General features: G+C 41.7%; 1 long non-coding RNA gene across 1 annotated transcript in view; it reads right to left on the bottom strand.

Moving 5' to 3' along the window:
- Positions 1 to 22,370, bottom strand: part of LOC140418590 (uncharacterized) — an 88,115-nt gene that overhangs the window by 20,540 nt on the left and 45,205 nt on the right. The window contains exon 2 of the long non-coding RNA XR_011945158.1: positions 9,881 to 9,938. This is a non-coding gene — a long non-coding RNA (uncharacterized lncRNA). The remainder of the gene's footprint in view (positions 1 to 9,880; positions 9,939 to 22,370) is intronic.

The following is a 22,370-nucleotide window of genomic DNA, read 5'->3' as shown; positions in this document are numbered from 1 at the left end:
ACACAACACTCACCATGATACAAAATATAACTACAATTGCAATGACATAACATCCTCACACAAATGACAAGAATAAAGATTGGTCATTTTTGCCACAAAAATCTGTATTAATTATAGGAGATTCTAACATTACGAAAATTAAACATTGCCCAGATCCAAGTATTCAATTCGACTTGTTTTCCTGGAGCAAAATTTTCTCATATTACGACCATTTTAAATAAATTACAACCCCATTCGGAAATACAAAAAGTAATATTATCAATTGGCATTAATAATCGCACACAAAAACCTTCCATCGCGATTAAACTCGAAATTTTATTAAATACAACAAAACAAAAATTCCCCAAAGCTGAAATCTTTATTATTGAACTCAATTACAGTAAGAGTCTCCCACAAAAACAGATAAAAACAATCATGGCCTTAAATCAATACATTAACCAACATTGTTCATCCCAGCAATTTCAAACAAATCCTTCCAAGTACAATCAGACAACATCTATTGGACGGATGAAACAGCCACTGCTGTGCTAAATAACTGGATGACTCATTTGGATGAGGTATTGCATTTTGGCAGGTCTAATGCAGGTAGGGAATATACAGTGAATGGCAGAACCCTCAAGAGTATTGAAAGTCAGAGAGATCTAGGTATACAGGTCCACAGGTCACTGAAAGGGGCAACACAGGTGGAGAAGGTAGTCAAGAAGGCGTACAGCATACTTGCCTTCATTGGCCGGGGCATTGAGTATAAGAATTGGCAAGTCATGTTGCAGCTGTATAGAACCTGAGTTAGGCCACACTTGGAGTATAGCGTTCAATTCTGGTCGCCACACTGCCGGAAGGATGTGGAGGCTTTAGCGAGGGTGCAGAAGAGATTTACCAGGATGTTGCCTGGTATGGAGGGCATTAGCTATGAGGAGCGGTTGAATAAACTCGGTTTGTTCTCACAGGAACGACAGAGGTTGAGGGGAGACCTGATAGAGGTATACAAAATTATGAGGGGCATAGACAGAGTGGATAGTCAGAGGCTTTTCCCCAGGATAGAGGGGTCAATTACTAGGGGGACATAGGTTTAAGGTGTGAGGGGCAAGGTTTAGAGGAGATGTACGAGGCAAGTATTTTTACACAGAGGGTAGTGGGTGCCTGGAACTCGCTGCCGGAGGAGGTGGTGGAAGCAGGGACGATAGTGACATTTAAGGGGCATCTTGACAAATACATGAATATGATGGGAATAGAGGGATACAGACCCAGGAAGGGTAGAAGATTGTAGTTTAGTCAGGTAGCATGGTCGGCACGGGCTTGGAGGGCTGAAGGGCCTGTTCCTGTGCTGTACTTTTCTTTATTCTTTGTTCTATTTACACAATTCCAAAACAAGCCGGCAAAAAAAACCACTTAATCTCGACAATACAATAGTTAACATATCAAACACATTCAAACTCACCACCATACAAGAAAAGATTTTAAATGAAGAGTTAATCTTCGTCCCAGTACAAAAGCCAGACAATACACAAATTCAAATAGACCTTGAAAGATTTTACAGAAGAATTAAAATTCTGAGTTTCTTTGAATACTCAACATCAGAGGATGAACAACCCTTCCTACCCCAATCGGATTGGAACTCACCAGAACAGAAAATAGACCCCAAAATGCAAAGTTATATCAAAAAAATTAACTCAGACATTACAAAGATCAAACAAGTAAAAGATAAACAAAACTTAACAAGAATAGAGAGGCAAGCAATCATGCAGCTTAAATCTAATTCAGATATCATTATAAAACCAGCAGACAAAGGGAATAATATTGTTATTATGGATCGGCAACAATACCTTTTTGAAGCTTATCGGCAACTCAACAACACTGAACATTATACTAAATTACCAGCGCCAATAAACCACCAAACATACGAGCAGATCACAGACCTGTTAGTACAATTATACAATTTACACTGTATTACTGAGAAACAAATGGACTATTTTAAACAATTTCAACCTTTACCACAAATATTTGACCTCCTCCCAAAAACACATAAAAATCCGGAAACATGGACTGCACCACATGAAATTCCCCCAGGTAGACCCATAGTTTCAGACTGTGGGAGCGAGTCCTATAGGACCGCAGAATTCATTTGACTCATTTTTAAACCCCTTAGCCCCAAAACATCCGAGTTACATGAAAGACACACATCATTTAATTGAAATTGCTAGATCCCTACGATCCCTAACAATCACTTCTAACAATATGCTATTCACCATGGATGTCGATAACCTCTACACCAACATTGAGACGGATAGAGGAATTGAGGCGGTGAGAAATATTTTCAAGAAATATTGGCAACCTGATAGACCGGATGCAATCCTTGTTCAACTATTACACTTAGGACTGACGAGAAATGACTTTCAATTTAATAATGAACATTATCTACAGATTAAGGGTACAGCAATGGGCAAAAAATTTGCACCGGCCGATGCCAATATCTACATGGCCGAATGGGAAGAAACTGTCTTCAAAAAGTGCCCCAAGACACCATTATGCCACTACGGATATCTAGATGATATATGGGGTGTTTGGACACACACACAATTGAGTTTGACCAAATTGTACATATCATTAACAAACATCAACCATCTATTAAAATTAAAGTCATTACACATGAACACACAATGGGCGGGATTCTCCGCTCCCGGGACTAAGTATTTCACGACGGCACGAACAGGGCCCGGGCACAACCTATGTGGGGGCCAGCACGTCACTGGTGCGGTTCACGCCGCTCCAGCCTCCTTACCGCGCCATCCTGCGCATGCGCGGGCAACTTGTTACGTGCGCCGGCCCCTCACCAACATGGTGCCGGCGTTCTGGGGCCGTGCGCGGAAGGAGGTACGCCCCGGGGGGGGGGGGGGGGGGGGGGGGGGGGCCGACCCACCGATCGGTGAGCCGCGATCGCAGGCCAGACCCCATTGGAGGCCCCCCCCCCCCCGGTGAAGTAGCCCCCTCCCCCCCCCCACACAGGCCGCCCCCCAGCGTTGACGCAGAGCCCCCGCCGGCAGCGACCAGGGGTGGATGGCGCCGGCGGGAACCTGTCGTGTCGCTCATCCGGGCCAGAGAATCGCCGCTCGCCGTTTGCGGGGATTCTCCGAGCGGCCCGGCGCGATTCGCGCGGAGCTGGTTTTGGGGGGGGAGAATTGCACGCGGGGGTCGGGGAGGCGCAGCGCGATTCGCACGGCGCCCCGACGATTCTCCCACCCGGCATTGGGGGGGGGGGGGGGGGGGGGAGAATTGCGCCCAATAGATTTTTTGGACACCATTGTATATAAAGTCAGAAAGGCAAATGGTGAATACAAATTAAAGTTTTCTTTAAACAGACAGTCATGCACTTCTGAACACTAACCACCATCACTTGAAACAAGTTTTTAGGGTCCCCATTAAATCGCAATTGACAAGGTTCCACTGCATTTGCTCAGAAAACTCAGATTTTGAGACTGCAGTACATACTTTATTTACAGCTTTACAACATAGAGGATACACAAAAAGATTTCTTAGATATATTAAGTCAAACTTTCTAGCAGAATTACATAACCCCTCCAGCAATAAAACTTTGTCCTCAAAAATACCTTTTGTAATAAACCACACAAATAAATAAACTCATCAAAAAACATTTTGAGAAATTTAAACAGGACATTGTTCCATTAGCCCATTGGGATATAGTCTCTGCCGACAAGAGAAGCAAGAACCTAAAAGACCTTTAGGTCAAGAGCAAACTACCCTTGGAAAAGACCTACAGTTGTGGACGTGCCAACTGCACAAGCTGTAAATATTTAAAAATCACATCTATAATTCACAATCCCAGAGTAGGAAAAGTACCTCAATAAAACAAAAAATAACATGCCAACATAAAAATTTGGTCTATGCTATACGATTTAAAAGGTGTGACATTTTGCACATCGGCGAAACAGGTAACACCTTACAAACCAGACTGACGGGACATTGCAGTGAGATCTGTACTCAGAAAAGACATAAATTAATTAACATACATTTTATAGAGCATGGCCTTGATGCATTACAAATTATAGGCTTCGAAGCAAATGGCAAATGGTCAACTCCACAAGGAAAAAGACATGAAAGACATTGGATTCTAAATCTTAGAACAAAGTCCCCAAAAGGTCTAAATGAAAAATGAACAGAATTTTCAAACATGAATACATATTCCCTTGATAACAACACTTATTCAGTCTTTCATCATACCATGACCTCGAGTCTAGACCTTAACCTTAAACCCTGACCCGGGACCCTGTCCTTGATCCCCACCCTAACACCTTGGACTTTTGGGCCTCACCCTTATCTTAACCCTAACTCTGTCCCTAATCTTAACCCCAACTAGGGTATAGTAAACACAAATCTATCCCTAAACCACACCCCCCAAAAAAAAAACCTGGTCGCTTGAAAGTGTAGCCCCAGGTAGGAGACGGGGAACAAAAACAAGATAAATTATGATCTTTTCATAACACCAGAATATATGTTCATATGTATGTAATATGACATACGCAAACCCTAACCCCAATACAACAACAACTTATACATCATCTATCCAACACCCTAAATTACAACAACCACCTTGACATCACCTATCCACACCCTAAAACCTAACCATAAGTCCCTTGATGGCAGATGGAATGCAATGTTGACAAATGTGAGGTTATCCATTTTGGTCGGAATAATAGCAAAATGGATAGGAGGAGCGTCTCGGACATATATAAAGAGCTTATGGGTTCGGAGGAGATGCAGACCAAGGAGCTGAAGCAAAAGTGGGAGGAGGGCCTCTGGGCGGACGCATTAGGAAGGGTCAATGCTACTGCAACACGTGCCAGGCTCAGCCTGATCCAATTTAAGGTTGTTCACCGGGCTCACATGACAGTGGCCCGGATGAGCAGATTCTTTGGGGTGGAGGATTGGCGTGCGAAGTGTGTGGGGGGGCCAGCGAATCATGTCCATATGTTCTGGGCATGTCCAACGCTGAGGGGATTTTGGCAGGTGTTTGCTGACGCCATGTCCACAGTATTAAATGGGAGGGTGGCAATGAGTCCAGAGGTGGCGATTTTGGGGGTATCTTAGGACCCGGGAAACCAGGAGGAGAAAGAGGCAGACGTTCTGGCCTTTGCTTCCCGGGTAGCCCGGAGGCGTATATTGCTGGCATGAAGGGACTCAAATCCCCCAAAATCGGAGACCTGGCTATCGGACATGGCGAGCTTCCTCTGTTGGAGAAAATTAAGTTTGCCTTCAGAGGGTCTCTGTTGTGATTCGCCTGGAGGTGGCAACCATTCGTCGACATCCTCGCAGAGAACTAATAGCCAGCAGAAAAGGCGGGGGGGGGGGGGGTTAGGTTAGCATAGGTGAGGGGGGTAAGTAATAGCAAGACCGGTGGGAGAGGGAGGTGGAATTTGCACTATGTTTATATTTTCCTTGTTATGCATATTGTTGATTTTGTTGCTGTTAAATTACCTCACTAAAACAGTTATTAAAAAGAAAACTGCTGGTATTCTAAGTGGACAGGATTAGCTGTAAATTAGTTTCTGAGAAAAAGGGAACAAATGGGGCGAAATTCTCCCCCAACGGCGGGATGCCCGCCGACTGGCGCCAAAGCCGGCGCCAATCAGACTGGCATCGCGCCGGCCCAAAGGTGCGGAAGTCTCCGCATCTTTGGCGGCCTAGCCCCAACATTGAGGGGCTAGGCCGACGCCGGAGGGATTTCCGCCCCGCCAGCTGGCGGAAATGGCGTTTGTTGCCCCGCCAGCTGGCGCGGAAATGCGGCGCATGCGCGGGAGCGTCAGCGGCCGCTGTCAGTTTCCCCGCACATGCGCGGGAGCGTCAGCGGCCGCTGAAAGTTTCCCGCGCATGCGCAGTGGGGGGAGTCTCTTCCGCCTCCGCCATGGTGGAGGCCGTAGCGGAGGCGGAAGGGAAAGAGTGCCCCCACGGCACAGGCCCGCCCGCGGATCGGTGGGCCCCGATCGCGGGCCAGGCCACCGTGGGGCACCCCCCGGGGTCAGATCGCCCCGCGCCCCCCCCCCCCCAGGACCCCGGAGCCCGCCCACGCCGCCTGGTCCCGCCGGTAAATACCAGGTTTGATTTAAGTCGGCGGGACAGGCAATTCCTGGGCGGGACTTCGGCCCATCCGGGCCGGAGAATCCAGCGGGGGGTCCCGCCAACCGGCGCGGCTGGATTCCCGCCCCCGCCCAATCTCCGGGAGCGGAGACTTCGGCGGGGGCGGGATTCACGGCGGCCAACGGCCATTCTCCGACCCGGCGGGGGGTCGGAGAATGACGCCCATGGTGTTTTGCCAATGTGGCAATCTTGAACAGGATGTGTATATTTTGGGAAAAAGGAGACGAGTGGTTTTAAAATGTATCGCAGCCTTGCGCCAGGTGCAGGACAGCGAGGTTTTTTGAAATGTGACATATCCATAAGGGAAATTATGAGACAATGCTTTGTGGCTGAAATGTGCTGGAGAGGCAAATTTAAAGCCTCGAATCGCCAGTGGCAAAATCAGAACTCAGAGAACTGACAACCTTAGAGCATTCGGTTCGAGTTTATTCTTAGATCCGATTCGAGTCAGCTCATCGGTCCATGGGAAGGAGCTGGAAGACCGAAGAATAAGAACAGCCACCAGCTATCAGGGCAGAAGAAGAATCGTTAAAGAGAGCTCTTGAGGTCTGATCAACTAAAAGAGATCTTTAAATACGAAGGAATTGTTAGGATTTTGTAAAGGCAAATAAAAACAAGTTTTATTTTAACTCTAAACCGGAAATAGTGGTTTATTTCAAATCTAAACCTGAAACAGTGGTTTGTTTTAAATCGGAACCTGAAATAGCGGTTTACCCAAAAGACTCACCTACACATTCTCAACAACTCCACACACTTAAGGGACATTGAGTGGTAAGTGAGTTAAAATTCTTCCTTGTGGATTTGGCATCCTATAACTTGAAAAATAGTTTGAAATAGATTAGTTCCCATCTGGTATCAGCAAGGGAGTCTAAGGGATAGAAGACCTTAGAGTGGCCAACTAGTTAAGAAGTTATAGGATATAGTAATTCAGAAAGGATTAATATCTTTATTCGTAACGAAAGTTGAGCACAAGAATACAGGTCCCAGCACCGAACCCCTGATGCACACCACTAGTCACCAGCTGCCATCCTGAAGAAGACCCCTTTATCGTTACTCTCTGCCTTCTGCCAGTCAGCCAATCCTCTATCCATGCCAGGATCTTACACTTAACAGCATGGGCTCTTAATTTATTTAACAGTCTCCTGTGCGGCACCTTGTCAAAGGCCTTCTGGAAACCCAAATGGATCACATCCACTGGCTCTCCTTTGTCTAACTTCCTTTTTACCTCCTCAAAGAATTCTAACAGATTTGTCAGGCATGACCTCCCCTTGATGAAGCCGTGCTGACTCAGTCCTATTTTACCATGCACTTCCAAGAACTCCGTAATCTCATCTTTAATAATGGACTCTAAAATCTTATCAATAACCAAAGTCAGACTCACCGGTCAATAATTGCCCCTCTTCTACCTCCTTCCCTTCTTAAACTGGGGGGTTACATTAGTCATTTCCCTGTCCTCTGTGAGCCCCTTGACTCCAGTGAATCCTGAAAGATCACCACCAATGGCTCCACAGCCTCCGCAGTTATCTCCTTCGGTACCCTGCCATGTAGTCCATCCAGTCTGGGTGATTTATCCACCTTCAGACCCTTCAGCTTCCCCAGTACCTTCTCCTTAGTGATGCCACTACACTCACCTCTGCCCCGACTTTCTTTCCTCCACTCCCAGTTTTCTCTTTCCCTCTCCTCTGTTAGATCGCCCTCCTTGCCTCTGGATTTGGAGCATCTTGTGAAGGCACTGCTAGAAGTACTGCTCCAGTGCTTTTGAGGTGCCTCCTCTTGGTTTTTCAAGTTTCTGAAGTCTTTAGAGAGAAGAACGAGTGAGGGATAGCCCACAGCTCATGGAAAGCAATGGAATGCACAGTTTCACCAGCGCTGCCAATACAATTGATGACCTAAGCACTCAATGGCCCATCCCACTGAGAAAAAGCCATTCAACAGCTGGAAAACAACACGGCCTCTGGAGGAGAATGAATCCCTGCTGAAATTCTGAAGCATGGCGAGGTTACACTCCTGGCATAGCTACACAATCTCATATTGCTCACCTGGGAAAAAGGATGCCTGCCGGGGATCCCAGAGATACTATGACTATATTCAAGAGAGACAAGTCTGATTGTGGTAGTTACACAGGGTACTCGCTGCTGTCTGCCACAGAGAAGATCATTGCCAGGATCCTCCTCAATGATCTCCTCTTAGTGGCAAAGAGTCACAGTTAGGTTTTCTCCCTTTGCGAGGCACCGAAGACATTCTACACTACATGACAAACCCAAGCAAAATGCAAGGAGCAGCACCAATCACAGGTCTTTTCTTTTTTTTAAATAAATTTAGAGTACCCAATTATTTTTTTTCCAATTAAGGGGCAATTTAGCGTGGCCAATCCCCCTAACCTGCACATCTTTGGGTTGTGGGGCGAAACCCACGCAGACATGGGGAGAATGTGGAAACTCCACACGGACAGTGACCCAGGGCCGGGATTCGAACCCGGGTCCTCAGTGCCAGTGCAAACCACTGGGTCACATGCCGCCCCTCACATGTCTTTTCTGACCTCACAAAAACACTCAATTTAGAGGCGCCGGAGTGTGGCAACTCAGCGATTTTCATAGTAACTTTATTGCATTGCTACATAGAAGATACATAGAAGATAGCAGCAGGGGGAGGCCTTTTGGCCCTTCGAGCCTGCAAGGCTACTTAATGTAAGCCTACTTGTGACACTAACAAACATTATTATTGTCTCACCTCCAGCAAATTACCCACGGGTGTGGAGATAATCAACAAGGCAAGAAATCAACACGACCTTCAAAACAAAATTAGAATCAGTTCAACCTCAAGACATTAAACTCCAGTTTGCAGATGTCTGATCTGTTTGTTAAATCCATCCATCTCCCTTGATTCTATAATCTCATTTTCCTCACCTGGGAAGAAGGATGCATGCCGGGGGATCTCAGAGACACTGTGACTATATTCAAGAAGAGAGAGAAGTCTGATTGTGGTAACTGCAGAGGCGACTCCCTGCTGTCTGCCACAGAGAAGATCACTGACAGGACCCTCCTCAATGACCTCCTTTTTGTGGCCAAAGAGCTCCTTCCAGAGTCAGTTAGGTTTTCTCCCATCACGAGGCACCAAAGACATGATCGACACTACTTGACAAACCCAAGGAAAATACAAGGAACAGCACCAATCACAGGTCTTTTCTGACCTCACAAAAACACTTTACACCGTCAAAGTGATGTTTTATTCAGTATGTTCTTCAAATTTGGCTGTCCTCAGAACTTGGCCACCATCCTCCGTCTACACCACGATGACACACAAGCCATGATCCTCATCAATGGAAATACCCAGGCGCTATCTCAGTGAAGACTGGGACCAGCCAAGGTTGTGTCACTGTACCAACCCTCTTCCCCTTCACAGTAGCACAGTGGTTAGCACTGTTGCTTCACAGCACCATGCCCTTGGGTTCGATTCCCACTTGGGTCACTGTGCGGAGTCTGCACATTCTCCCAGTGTCTCCCACAAGTTCCGAACGACATGAGGCGAATTGTTAGGTGAATTGGACATTCTGAAATTTCCCTCAATTTACCCGAACAGGTGCCGGAGTGTGGCAACTCAGGGATTTTCACAGTAACTTCTTTGCAGTGTTACATAGAAGATAGGAGCAGGAGGAGGCCTTTTGGCTCTTAAAACCTGCAAGGCTACTTAATGTATGCCTACTTATGACACTAAAAGATTATTATCTCACCTCCAGCAAATTACCCATGGGTGTGGAGATAATCGACAGGACAGGAAACCGACACCACCTTCAAAACAAAACCAGAATCAGTTCAACCTCAGACATTAAGCTCCAGTTTGCAGGTGCCTGATCTGTTTGTTCAATCCATCCATCTCCCTTGATTCTATAACCATTAATACTCTCATCTCACAAACTTCTATCAATCTCAGTTTTTATAGTTTCTGTTGACTGAATCTGAACAGAATTCCAGATTTCACTATGTTTTGTGAAGTGATTTCTGACATTGCTCCTGAACAGCCCAGTCTCAGTTAAACAAATAATTATTAATTTGGACATTTAAATGGTGACAATTATTTTACTCTGAACTGGTAATGTAACACAATTTCAAAAACATAATAATAATTTGAGTAAAACACTGCAGAAGCTGGAAATGTGAAGTGAAAACAGAAAGTTGTGGAAATCCTCAGCAGGTTTGGCAGCTTCTGTGGAGAGAGAAAGAGAGTTAATATTTCCAATGCAATCTGATTCTTCTTCAGAACTGAGTTTTTGCAGCATTGTGATTTTATTTGACAAACATACTGAATGTGAACATTGTGGTTCTTACAAATATCTGGCTGTAAATCTGATTTCAGACTTTCCTCTGAACACTTTTCAACCACAGCTCCAGCTCATTGTCCTTCACTAAAGACCCGGATATAAAATCCCGCCACAAGATGGCGGCGGCCGCCAGTTGCCCGGATGGCAAGGATGACAGGGGCCTGTGACAGGAGCGGAAACCTCGCCTTCTCCCTCTTCCCATACTAAGATGGCCGCCCCAGCGTTCCGCTCCAAGAACAAAATACTCGACTTCCATTCCCAATATGGCGGCGGTCGCCGGTTTCCCCGTTCCTGTAACTGGGTAGGGTGTACAGGCCTCTCCCCATACTAAGATGTCCGCCCCAGCGCTCCACTCCAAGAACAAAAGACCCTATTTCCTTTCCCAAGATGGCGGCCGGTTGCAGGGGAAATCCAGACCCGGATTACCTTCTTCCTATTGGCCGTGACACGCCGTCAATCACTCCCCAGCCATTGTGAACTGGAGCATGCGCAGTGCAGGTATGAAGCTGGACTCAGGCGGGCCCCCACCCCCCACTAAAAGACCCATTGATTTGATTGTCAGTCTGCAGAACTGAACCCAGGCAGAGGAGAGGGAGCGAGAAAACTGGGAGTGGAGGAAATAGATGGTGCAGATGGTGAGATGGGTTTGCATTTCAGCCCAAGGAGAGTGTGTGGGACAGGGATTTACAGCTTTGGGGGAACAAGAGAGGAAAGAATGTTCCAGAGAAACTGGAATTGTTTGTTCAGAATTTCTATCCTAGACTGACAGTGATGGCTTTTGTAAACTCTTTTTACAGGGGGTTAGAAGCGGAAGATTGGCCGACAGAAAACTCAAACCAAACATCAAGATCAGACAGAGTAACTCAATTCTTTAGAACCTGAATATCATCGGTCTTTGAATGTGGAAGGAGTAAAGTTTGTCTGTTCAGTTTGGGGAAAAGATTTTAAACATCAGTGTGACTGGAAAAGCACCAAGACGCAAATACACAGTGAGTGTTCCAGTGAACTGACTGTGGAAAGAGATTTAACCAGTTACATAGACAGAAAAACCACCACACCATTCACAGTGGGGAGAAACCGTACATGTGTTCTGTGTGTGGACGAGAGTTCAACTTGCCATTGAACCTGGAGAGACACAAGGACACCAGCAAAGAAACCGTGGAAATGTGGGGACTGTTGGAAGGGATTCAGTTACCCTTCTGAACTGGAAATGCATCGACGCAGTCACACTGCGGAGAGGCCATTCACCTGCTCCACCTGTGGGAAGGGATTCACTCAGTCACCAGCCTGCTGACACACCAGTATGTTCACACTGATCAGACATCTTTCAAATGTTCTGACTGTGAGAAGAAATTTAAAAGCAAAAAGTATCTGTTGAGACACCAACGCATTCACAGTGAGGAGAAGCCATTCATCTGCTCCTTGTGTGGAAAGGGATTCACTGCTCCATCTAACCTGCAGAAACACCAGCGAGTTCACACTGATAAAAGACCTTTTAAATGTCCAGACTGTGGGAAGTGCTTTAAAACTTCCGGGGAAGGGACCTATCATCAACGTGTTCACACACACTGACGAGAGACCATTCAGATGCTCTCACTGCGGGACTGGCTTCAGGCGATCATCTGAACTTACTGTACATCAACAAATTCTTCACACTGGGGGGAGACCGTTTACCTGCTCTGTGTGTGGGAAGGGATTCCTTCAGTCTTATCACCAACTGAAACACCAACAAATTCACTCTGATATAAAACCTTTTAAATGTTTTGCCTGTGAGCAGAGCTTTAGAAGCAGCAATGGGCTGATGATGCACCAGCAAGTTAACTCTGGAGAGAAATCGTTCACCTGCCCCGAGTGTGGGAATGGATTCACTGACTTACAACTTATGCTGAAACACCAGCGACTTCATGAGTGTCTGCGGGGATTGGGTTCAGCTGTTTTTGCTGCTGTCAATCAGATCCAGGAGTGAATGTGTGGGTTAATCCAGAGGTGTGTAAGAAACGCGCCCCAGTCGCTCTCTTCCATGGTTCAGAGCTCCTAGATACAGACAGAAGGCTCCTTTACAACTGTGTTTAGAGTCAACATGATGAATGCTGGAAACTGTAACATTTTTTCTCCGGGAGACACAATTTACCCAAAAAGGGGGGTCCATGTCATTGGTAATTTTTAAGAGTTTATGAAAAACAACAGTTTAGATGCAGTACCCCAGCTAAATCGGCAGAAAATACATGTGACCCACAACAGTTGTAGGGCTCCTTTCTGTTTATTCCCTTATTTTCACTATCTTTTATCTTGTCATTATTATTTTTGATCCATGGGTGATTAATGGATTTGTCTTTAAATCAAGTAGGATTAATGGACATGTATCTTTACGTCAAGCAGGATTAATGGACATGTATCTTTAAATCAAGTAGGATTAATGGACAGGTATCTTTATGTCAAGCAGGATTAATGGACATGTATCTTTAAATCAAGCAGGATTAATGGACATGTATCTTTACGTCAAGCAGGATTAATGGACAGGTATCTTTACGTCAAGCAGGGTTAATGGACAGGTATCTTTACGTCAAGCTGGATTAATGGACATGTATCTTTACGTCAAGCAGGATTAATGGACAGGTATCTTTACGTCAAGTAGGATTAATGGACAGGTATCTTTACGTCAAGCAGGATTAATGAACATGTATATTTAAATCAAGCAGGATTAATGGACAGGTATCTTTACGTCAAGCAGGATTAATGGACATGTATATTTAAATCAAGCAGGATTAATGGACAGGCATCTTTACGTCAAGCAGGATTAATGGACATGTATCTTTAAATCAAGCAGGATTAATGGACAGGTATCTTTACGTCAAGCAGGACTAATGGACACGTATCTTTACATCAAGCAGGATTAATGGACATGTATATTTAAATCAAGCAGGATTAATGGACAGGCATCTTTACGTCAAGCAGGATTAATGGACAAGTATCTTTACGTCAAGCAGGATTAATGGACATGTATCTTTAAATCAAGCAGGATTAATGGACAGGTATCTTTACGTCAAGCAGGACTAATGGACAGGTATCTTTACGTCAAGCAGGATTAATGGACATGTATATTTAAATCAAGCAGGATTAATGGACAGGCATCTTTACGTCAAGCAGGATTAATGGACAAGTATCTTTACGTCAAGCAGGATTAATGGACAGGTATCTTTAAATCAAGCAGGATTAATGGACATGTATCTTTAAATCAAGCAGGATTAATGGACATGTATCTTTATGTGAAGCAGGGTTAATGGACATGTATCTTTACGTCAAGCACGAGAAAGGACAGGTATATTTAACTCGAGTAGGATTACTGGATAGGTATCTTTAAATCAAGTAGGATTAATGGACATGTATATTTAAATCAAGCAGGATTAATGGACAGGCATCTTTACGTCAAGCAGTATTAATGGACATGTATCTTTAAATCAAGTAGGATTAATGGACAGGTATCTTTAAATCAAGTAGGATTAATGGACAGGCATCTTTACGTCAAGCAGGATTAATGGACAGGCATCTTTACGTCAAGCAGGATTAATGGACAGGTATCTTTAAATCAAGTAGGATTAATGGACATGTATATTTAAATCAAGCAGGATTAATGGACATGTATCTTTAAATCAAGTAGGATTAATGGACAGGCATCTTTACGTCAAGCAGGATTAATGGACATGTATCTTTAAATCAAGCAGGATTAATGGACAGGCATCTTTACGTCAAGCAGGATTAATGGACAGGTATCTTTACGTCAAGCAGGATTAATGGACAGGTATCTTTAAATCAAGCAGGATTAATGGACATGTATCTTTAAATCAAGCAGGATTAATGGACATGTATCTTTAAATCAAGCAGGATTAATGGACATGTATCTTTACGTCAAGCAGGATTAATGGACAGGTATCTTTACGTCAAGCAGGGTTAATGGACAGGTATCTTTACATCAAGCAGGATTAATGGACATGTATCTTTAAATCAAGCAGGGTTAATGGACATGTATCTTTATGTCAAGTAGGATTAATGGTCATGTATGTTTAAATGAAGCAGGATTAATGGATATGTATCTTTACGTCAAGCAGGATTAATGGACAGGTATCTTTACGTCAAACAGGATTAATGAACATGTATCTTTAAATCAAGCAGGATTAATGGTCATGTATATTTAAATCAAGCGGGATTAATGGACAGGTATCTTTACGTCAAGCCGGATTAATGGACATGTATCTTTAAATCAAGCAGGATTAATGGACAGGTATCTTTACGTCAAGCAGGATTAATGGACAGGTATCTTTACGTCAAGTAGGATTAATGGACAGGTATCTTTCCGTCAAGTAGGATTAATGGACATGTATCTTTAAATCAAGCAGGATTAATGGACAGGTATCTTTATGTCAAGTAGGATTAATGGACAGGTATCTTTACGTCAAGCAGGACTAATGGACAGGTATCTTTAAATCAAGTAGGATTAATGGACATGTATCTTTAAATCAAGTAGGATTAATGGACTTGTATCTTTAAATCAAGCAGGATTAATGGACATGTATCTTTAAATCAAGCAGGATTAATGGACATGTATCTTTAAATCAAGTAGGATTAATGGACAGATATCTTTATGTCAAGCAGGATTAATGGACATGTATCTTTAAATCAAGCAGGATTAATGGACATGTATCTTTAAATCACGCAGGATTAATGGACATGCATCTTTACATCAAGCAGGATTAATGGACAGGTATCTTTAAATCAAGCAGGATTAATGGACAGGTATCTTTATGTCAAGTAGGATTAATGGACAGGTATGTTTACGTCAAGCAGGACTAATGGACATGTATCTTTAAATCAAGCAGGATTAATGGACATGTATCTTTACGTCAAGCAGGAATAATGGACAGGTATCTTTACGTCAAGCAGGGTTAATGGACAGGTATCTTTACATCAAGCAGGATTAATGGACATGTATCTTTCAATCAAGCAGGATTAATGGACATGTATCTTTATGTCAAGTAGGATTAATGGTCATGTATGTTTAAATCAAGCAGGATTAATGGACATGTATCTTTACGTCAAGCAGGATTAATGGACATGTATCTTTACGTCAAACAGGATTAATGGACATGTATCTTTAAATCAAGCAGGGTTAATGGACAGGTATCTTTACGTCAAGTAGGATTAATGGACAGGTATCTTTACGTCAAGCAGGATTAATGAACATGTATCTTTAAATCAAGCAGGATTAATGGTCATGTATATTTAAATCAAGCGGGATTAATGGACAGGTATCTTTACGTCAAGCAGGATTAATGGACATGTATCTTTAAATCAAGCAGGATTAATGGTCATGTATATTTAAATCAAGCAGGATTAATGGAGAGGTATCTTTACGTCAAGCAGGATTAATGGACAGGTATCTTTACGTCAAGCAGGATTAATGGACAGGTATCTTTACGTCAAGCAGGATTAATGGACATGCATCTTTACGTCAAGCAGGACTAATGGACATGTATCTTTAAATCAAGCAGGATTAATGGACATGCATCTTTACGTCAAGCAGGATTAATGGACAGCTATCTTTACATCAAGCAGGGTTAATGGACAGGTATCTTTACGTCAAGCAGGATTAATGGACATGTATCTTTAAATCAAGCAGGATTAATGGACATGCATCTTTACGTCAAGCAGGATTAATGGACAGGTATCTTTACATCAAGCAGGATTAATGGACAGGTATCTTTAAATCAAGCAGGATTAATGGACAGGTATCTTTATGTCAACTAGGATTAATGGACAGGTATCTTTACGTCAAGCAGGACTAATGGACATGTATCTTTAAATCAAGCAGGATTAATGGACAGGTATCTTTATGTCAAGTAGGATTAATGGACAGGTATCTATACGTCAAGCAGGACTAATGGACAGGTATCTTTAAATCAAGTAGGATTAATGGACATGTATCTTTAAATCAAGTAGGATTAATGGACTTGTATCTTTAAATCAAGCAGGATTATTGGACATGTATCTTTAAATCAAGCAGGATTAATGGACATGTATCTTTAAATCAAGTAGGATTAATGGACAGGTATCTTTATGTCAAGCAGGATTAATGGACATGTATCTTTAAATCAAGCAGGATTAATGGACATGTATCTTTAAATCAAGCAGGATTAATGGACAGGTATCTTTATGTCAAGTAGGATTAATGGACAGGTATGTTTACGTCAAGCAGGACTAATGGACATGTATCTTTAAATCAAGCAGGATTAATGGACAGGTATCTTTATGTCAAGTAGGATTAATGGACAGGTATCTTTACGTCAAGCAGGATTAATGGACAGGTATCTTTATGTCAAGTAGGATTAATGGACAGGTATGTTTACGTCAAGCAGGACTAATGGACATGTATCTTTAAATCAAGCAGGATTAATGGACAGGTATCTTTATGTCAAGTAGGATTAATGGACAGGTATCTTTACGTCAAGCAGGACTAATGGACAGGTATCTTTACGTCAAGCAGGATTAATGGACAGGTATCTTTAAATCAAGCAGGATTAATGGACATGTATCTTTACGTCAAGCAGGATTAATGGACGTGTATCTTTATGTGACGCAGGGTTAATGGACATGTATCTTTAAATCAAGCAGGATTAATGGACATGTATCTTTATGTGAAGCAGGGTTAATGGACATGTATCTTTACGTCAAGCAGGATTAATGGACAGGCATCTTTACGTCAAGCACGAGAAAGGACAGGTATATTTAACTCGAGTAGGATTAATGGACAGGTATATTTAACTCGAGTAGGATTAATGGACATGTATCTTTATATCAAGTAGGATTAATGGACTTGTATCTTTAAATCAAGCAGGATTAATGGACATGTATCTTTATGTGAAGCAGGGTTAATGGACATGTATCTTTACGTCAAGCACGAGAAAGGACAGGTATATTTAACTCGAGTAGGATTACTGGACAGGTATCTTTAAATCAAGTAGGATTAATGGACATGTATCGTTAAATCAAGTAGGATTAATGGACTGGCATCTTTACGTCAAGCAGGATTAATGGACATGTGTCTTTAAATCAAGCAGGATTAATGGACAGGCATCTTTACGTCAAGCAGGATTAATGGACCGGTATCTTTACGTCAAGCAGGATTAATGGACAGGTATCTTTAAATCAAGCAGGATTAATGGACATGCATCTTTACGTCAAGCAGGATTAATGGACAGGTATCTTTACATCAAGCAGGATTAATGGACATGTATCTTTAAATCAAGCAGGATTAATGGACATGTATCTTTAAATCAAGCAGGATTAATGGACATGTATCTTTACGTCAAGCAGGATTAATGGACAGGTATCTTTACATCAAGCAGGATTAATGGACATGTATCTTTAAATCAAGCAGGATTAATGGACATGTATCTTTAAATCAAGCAGGATTAATGGACATGTATCTTTACGTCAAGCAGGATTAATGGACAGGTATCTTTACGTCAAGCAGGATTAATGGACAGGTATCTTTAAATCAAGCAGGATTAATGGTCATGTATATTTAAATCAAGCGGGATTAATGGACATGTATCTTTAAATCAAGCAGGGTTAATGGACATGTATCTTTATGTCAAGTAGGATTAATGGTCATGTATGTTTAAATCAAGCAGGATTAATGGACATGTATCTTTACGTCAAGCAGGATTAATGGACAGGTATCTTTACGTCAAGCAGGATTAATGAACATGTATCTTTAAATCAAGCAGGATTAATGGTCATGTATATTTAAATCAAGCGGGATTAATGGACAGGTATCTTTACGTCAAGCAGGATTAATGGACATGTATCTTTAAATCAAGCATGATTAATGTACAGGTATCTTTACGTCAAGCAGGACTAATGGACAGGTATCTTTACGTCAAGCAGGATTAATGGACATGTATCTTTAAATCAAGCAGGATTAATGGACAGGTATCTTTACGTCAAGCAGGATTAATGGACATGTATCTTTAAATCAAGCAGGATTAATGGACATGCATCTTTACGTCAAGCAGGATTAATGGACAGCTATCTTTACATCAAGCAGGATTAATGGACAGGTATCTTTACGTCAAGCAGGATTAATGGACATGTATCTTTAAATCAAGCAGGATTAATGGACATGCATCTTTACGTCAAGCAGGATTAATGGACAGGTATCTTTACATCAAGCAGGATTAATGGACAGGTATCTTTATGTCAACTAGGATTAATGGACAGGTATCTTTACGTCAAGCAGGACTAATGGACAGGTATCTTTAAATCAAGCAGGATTAATGGACATGTATCTTTAAATCAAGCAGGATTAATGGACATGTATCTTTAAATCAAGCAGGATTAATGGACAGGTATCTTTAAATCAAGTAGGATTAATGGACATGTATCTTTAAATCAAGCAGGATTAATGGACATGTATCTTTAAATCAAGCAGGATTAATGGACATGTATCTTTAAATGAAGCAGGATTAATGGACATGCATCTTTACGTCAAGCAGGATTAATGGACATGTATCTTTACGTCAAGCAGGATTAATGGACGTGTATCTTTATGTGACGCAGGGTTAATGGACATGTATCTTTAAATCAAGCAGGATTAATGGACATGTATCTTTATGTGAAGCAGGGTTAATGGACATGTATCTTTACGTCAAGCAGGATTAATGGACAGGCATCTTTACGTCAAGCACGAGAAAGGACAGGTATATTTAACTCGAGTAGGATTAATGGACAGGTATCTTTAAATCAAGTAGGATTAATGGACATGTATCTTTAAATCAAGTAGGATTAATGGACTTGTATCTTTAAATCAAGCAGGATTAATGGACATGTATCTTTAAATCAAGTAGGATTAATGGACAGGTATCTTTAAATCAAGCAGGATTAATGGACATGTATCTTTACGTCAAGCAGGATTAATGGACAGGTGTCTTTACGTCAAGCAGGATTAATGAACATGTATCTTTAAATCAAGCAGGATTAATGGACAGGTATCTTTACGTCAAGTCGGATTAATGGACAGGTATCTTTACGTCAAGCAGGATTAATGAACATGTATCTTTAAATCAAGCAGGATTAATGGACATGTATCTTTATGTCAAGTAGGATTAATGGTCATGTATATTTAAATCAAGCAGGATTAATGGACAGGTATCTTTACGTCAAGCAGGATTAATGGACATGTATCTTTAAATCAAGCAGGATTAATGGACAGGTATCTTTACGTCAAGCAGGACTAATGGACAGGTATCTTTACGTCAAGCAGGATTAATGGACATGCATCTTTACGTCAAGCAGGATTAATGAACAGGTATCTTTACGTCAAGCAGGATTAATGGACAGGTATCTTTATGTCAAGTAGGATTAATGGACAGGTATCTTTACGTCAAGCAGGACTAATGGACAGGTATCTTTACGTCAAGCAGGATTAATGGACATGCATCTTTACGTCAAGCAGGATTAATGGACAGGTATCTTTACGTCAAGCAGGATTAATGGACATGTATCTTTACGTCAAGCAGGATTAATGGACGTGTATCTTTATGTGACGCAGGGTTAATGGACATGTATCTTTAAATCAAGCAGGATTAATGGACATGTATCTTTATGTGAAGCAGGGTTAATGGACATGTATCTTTACGTCAAGCACGAGAAAGGACAGGTATATTTAACTCGAGTAGGATTACTGGATAGGTATCTTTAAATCAAGTAGGATTAATGGACATGTATATTTAAATCAAGCAGGATTAATGGACATGTATCTTTAAATCAAGTAGGATTAATGGACAGGCATCTTTACGTCAAGCAGGATTAATGGACATGTATCTTTAAATCAAGCAGGATTAATGGACAGGCATCTTTACGTCAAGCAGGATTAATGGACAGGTATCTTTACGTCAAGCAGGATTAATGGACAGGTATCTTTAAATCAAGCAGGATTAATGGACATGTATCTTTAAATCAAGCAGGATTAATGGACATGTATCTTTAAATCAAGCAGGATTAATGGACATCTATCTTTACGTCAAGCAGGATTAATGGACAGGTATCTTTACGTCAAGCAGGGTTAATGGACAGGTATCTTTACATCAAGCAGGATTAATGGACATGTATCTTTAAATCAAGCAGGGTTAATGGACATGTATCTTTATGTCAAGTAGGATTAATGGTCATGTATGTTTAAATCAAGCAGGATTAATGGATATGTATCTTTACGTCAAGCAGGATTAATGGACAGGTATCTTTACGTCAAACAGGATTAATGAACATGTATCTTTAAATCAAGCAGGATTAATGGTCATGTATATTTAAATCAAGCGGGATTAATGGACAGGTATCTTTACGTCAAGCCGGATTAATGGACATGTATCTTTAAATCAAGCAGGATTAATGGACAGGTATCTTTACGTCAAGCAGGACTAATGGACAGGTATCTTTACGTCAAGCAGGATTAATGGACAGGTATCTTTAAATCAAGCAGGATTAATGGACAGGTATCTTTACGTCAAGCAGGACTAATGGACAGGTATCTTTACGTCAAGCAGGATTAATGGACATGCATCTTTACGTCAAGCAGGATTAATGAACAGGTATCTTTACGTGAAGCAGGATTAATGGACAGGTATCTTTACGTCAAGTAGGATTAATGGACAGGTATCTTTACGTCAAGTAGGATTAATGGACATGTATCTTTAAATCAAGCAGGATTAATGGACATGCATCTTTACGTCAAGCAGGATTAATGGACAGGTATCTTTACATCAAGCAGGATTAATGGACAGGTATCTTTACGTCAAGCAGGATTAATGGACATGTATCTTCAAATCAAGCAGGATTAATGGACATGCATCTTTACGTCATACAGGATTAATGGACAGGTATCTTTAAATCAAGCAGGATTAATGGACATGTATCTTTCAATCAAGCAGGGTTAATTGACATGTATCTTTATGTCAAGTAGGATTAATGGTCATGTATGTTTAAATCAAGCAGGATTAATGGACAGGTATCTTTATGTCAAGTAGGATTAATGGACAGGTATCTTTACGTCAAGCAGGACTAATGGACAGGTATCTTTAAATCAAGTAGGATTAATGGACATGTATCTTTAAATCACGCAGGATTAATGGACATGCATCTTTACATCAAGCAGGATTAATGGACAGGTATCTTTAAATCAAGCAGGATTAATGGACAGGTATCTTTATGTCAAGTAGGATTAATGGACAGGTATGTTTACGTCAAGCAGGACTAATGGACATGTATCTTTAAATCAAGCAGGATTAATGGACATGTATCTTTACGTCAAGCAGGAATAATGGACAGGTATCTTTACGTCAAGCAGGGTTAATGGACAGGTATCTTTACATCAAGCAGGATTAATGGACATGTATCTTTCAATCAAGCAGGGTTAATTGACATGTATCTTTATGTCAAGTAGGATTAATGGTCATGTATGTTTAAATCAAGCAGGATTAATGGACATGTATCTTTACGTCAAGCAGGATTAATGGACATGTATCTTTACGTCAAACAGGATTAATGGACATGTATCTTTAAATCAAGCAGGGTTAATGGACAGGTATCTTTACGTCAAGCAGGATTAATGGACAGGTATCTTTACGACAAGTAGAATTAATGGACAGGTATCTTTACGCCAAGTAGGATTAATGGACATGTATCTTTAAATCAAGCAGGATTAATGGACATGCATCTTTACGTCAAGCAGGATTAATGGACAGCTATCTTTACATCAAGCAGGGTTAATGGACAGGTATCTTTACGTCAAGCAGGATTAATGGACAGGTATCTTTACATCAAGCAGGATTAATGGACAGGTATCTTTAAA

Source organism: Scyliorhinus torazame, chromosome 5, assembly GCF_047496885.1.
Source record: "Scyliorhinus torazame isolate Kashiwa2021f chromosome 5, sScyTor2.1, whole genome shotgun sequence".
Lineage (NCBI taxonomy): Eukaryota > Metazoa > Chordata > Chondrichthyes > Carcharhiniformes > Scyliorhinidae > Scyliorhinus > Scyliorhinus torazame.
The sequence above is the reverse complement of the archived record's forward strand: the minus strand, read 5'-3'. Positions and strand labels throughout refer to the sequence as shown.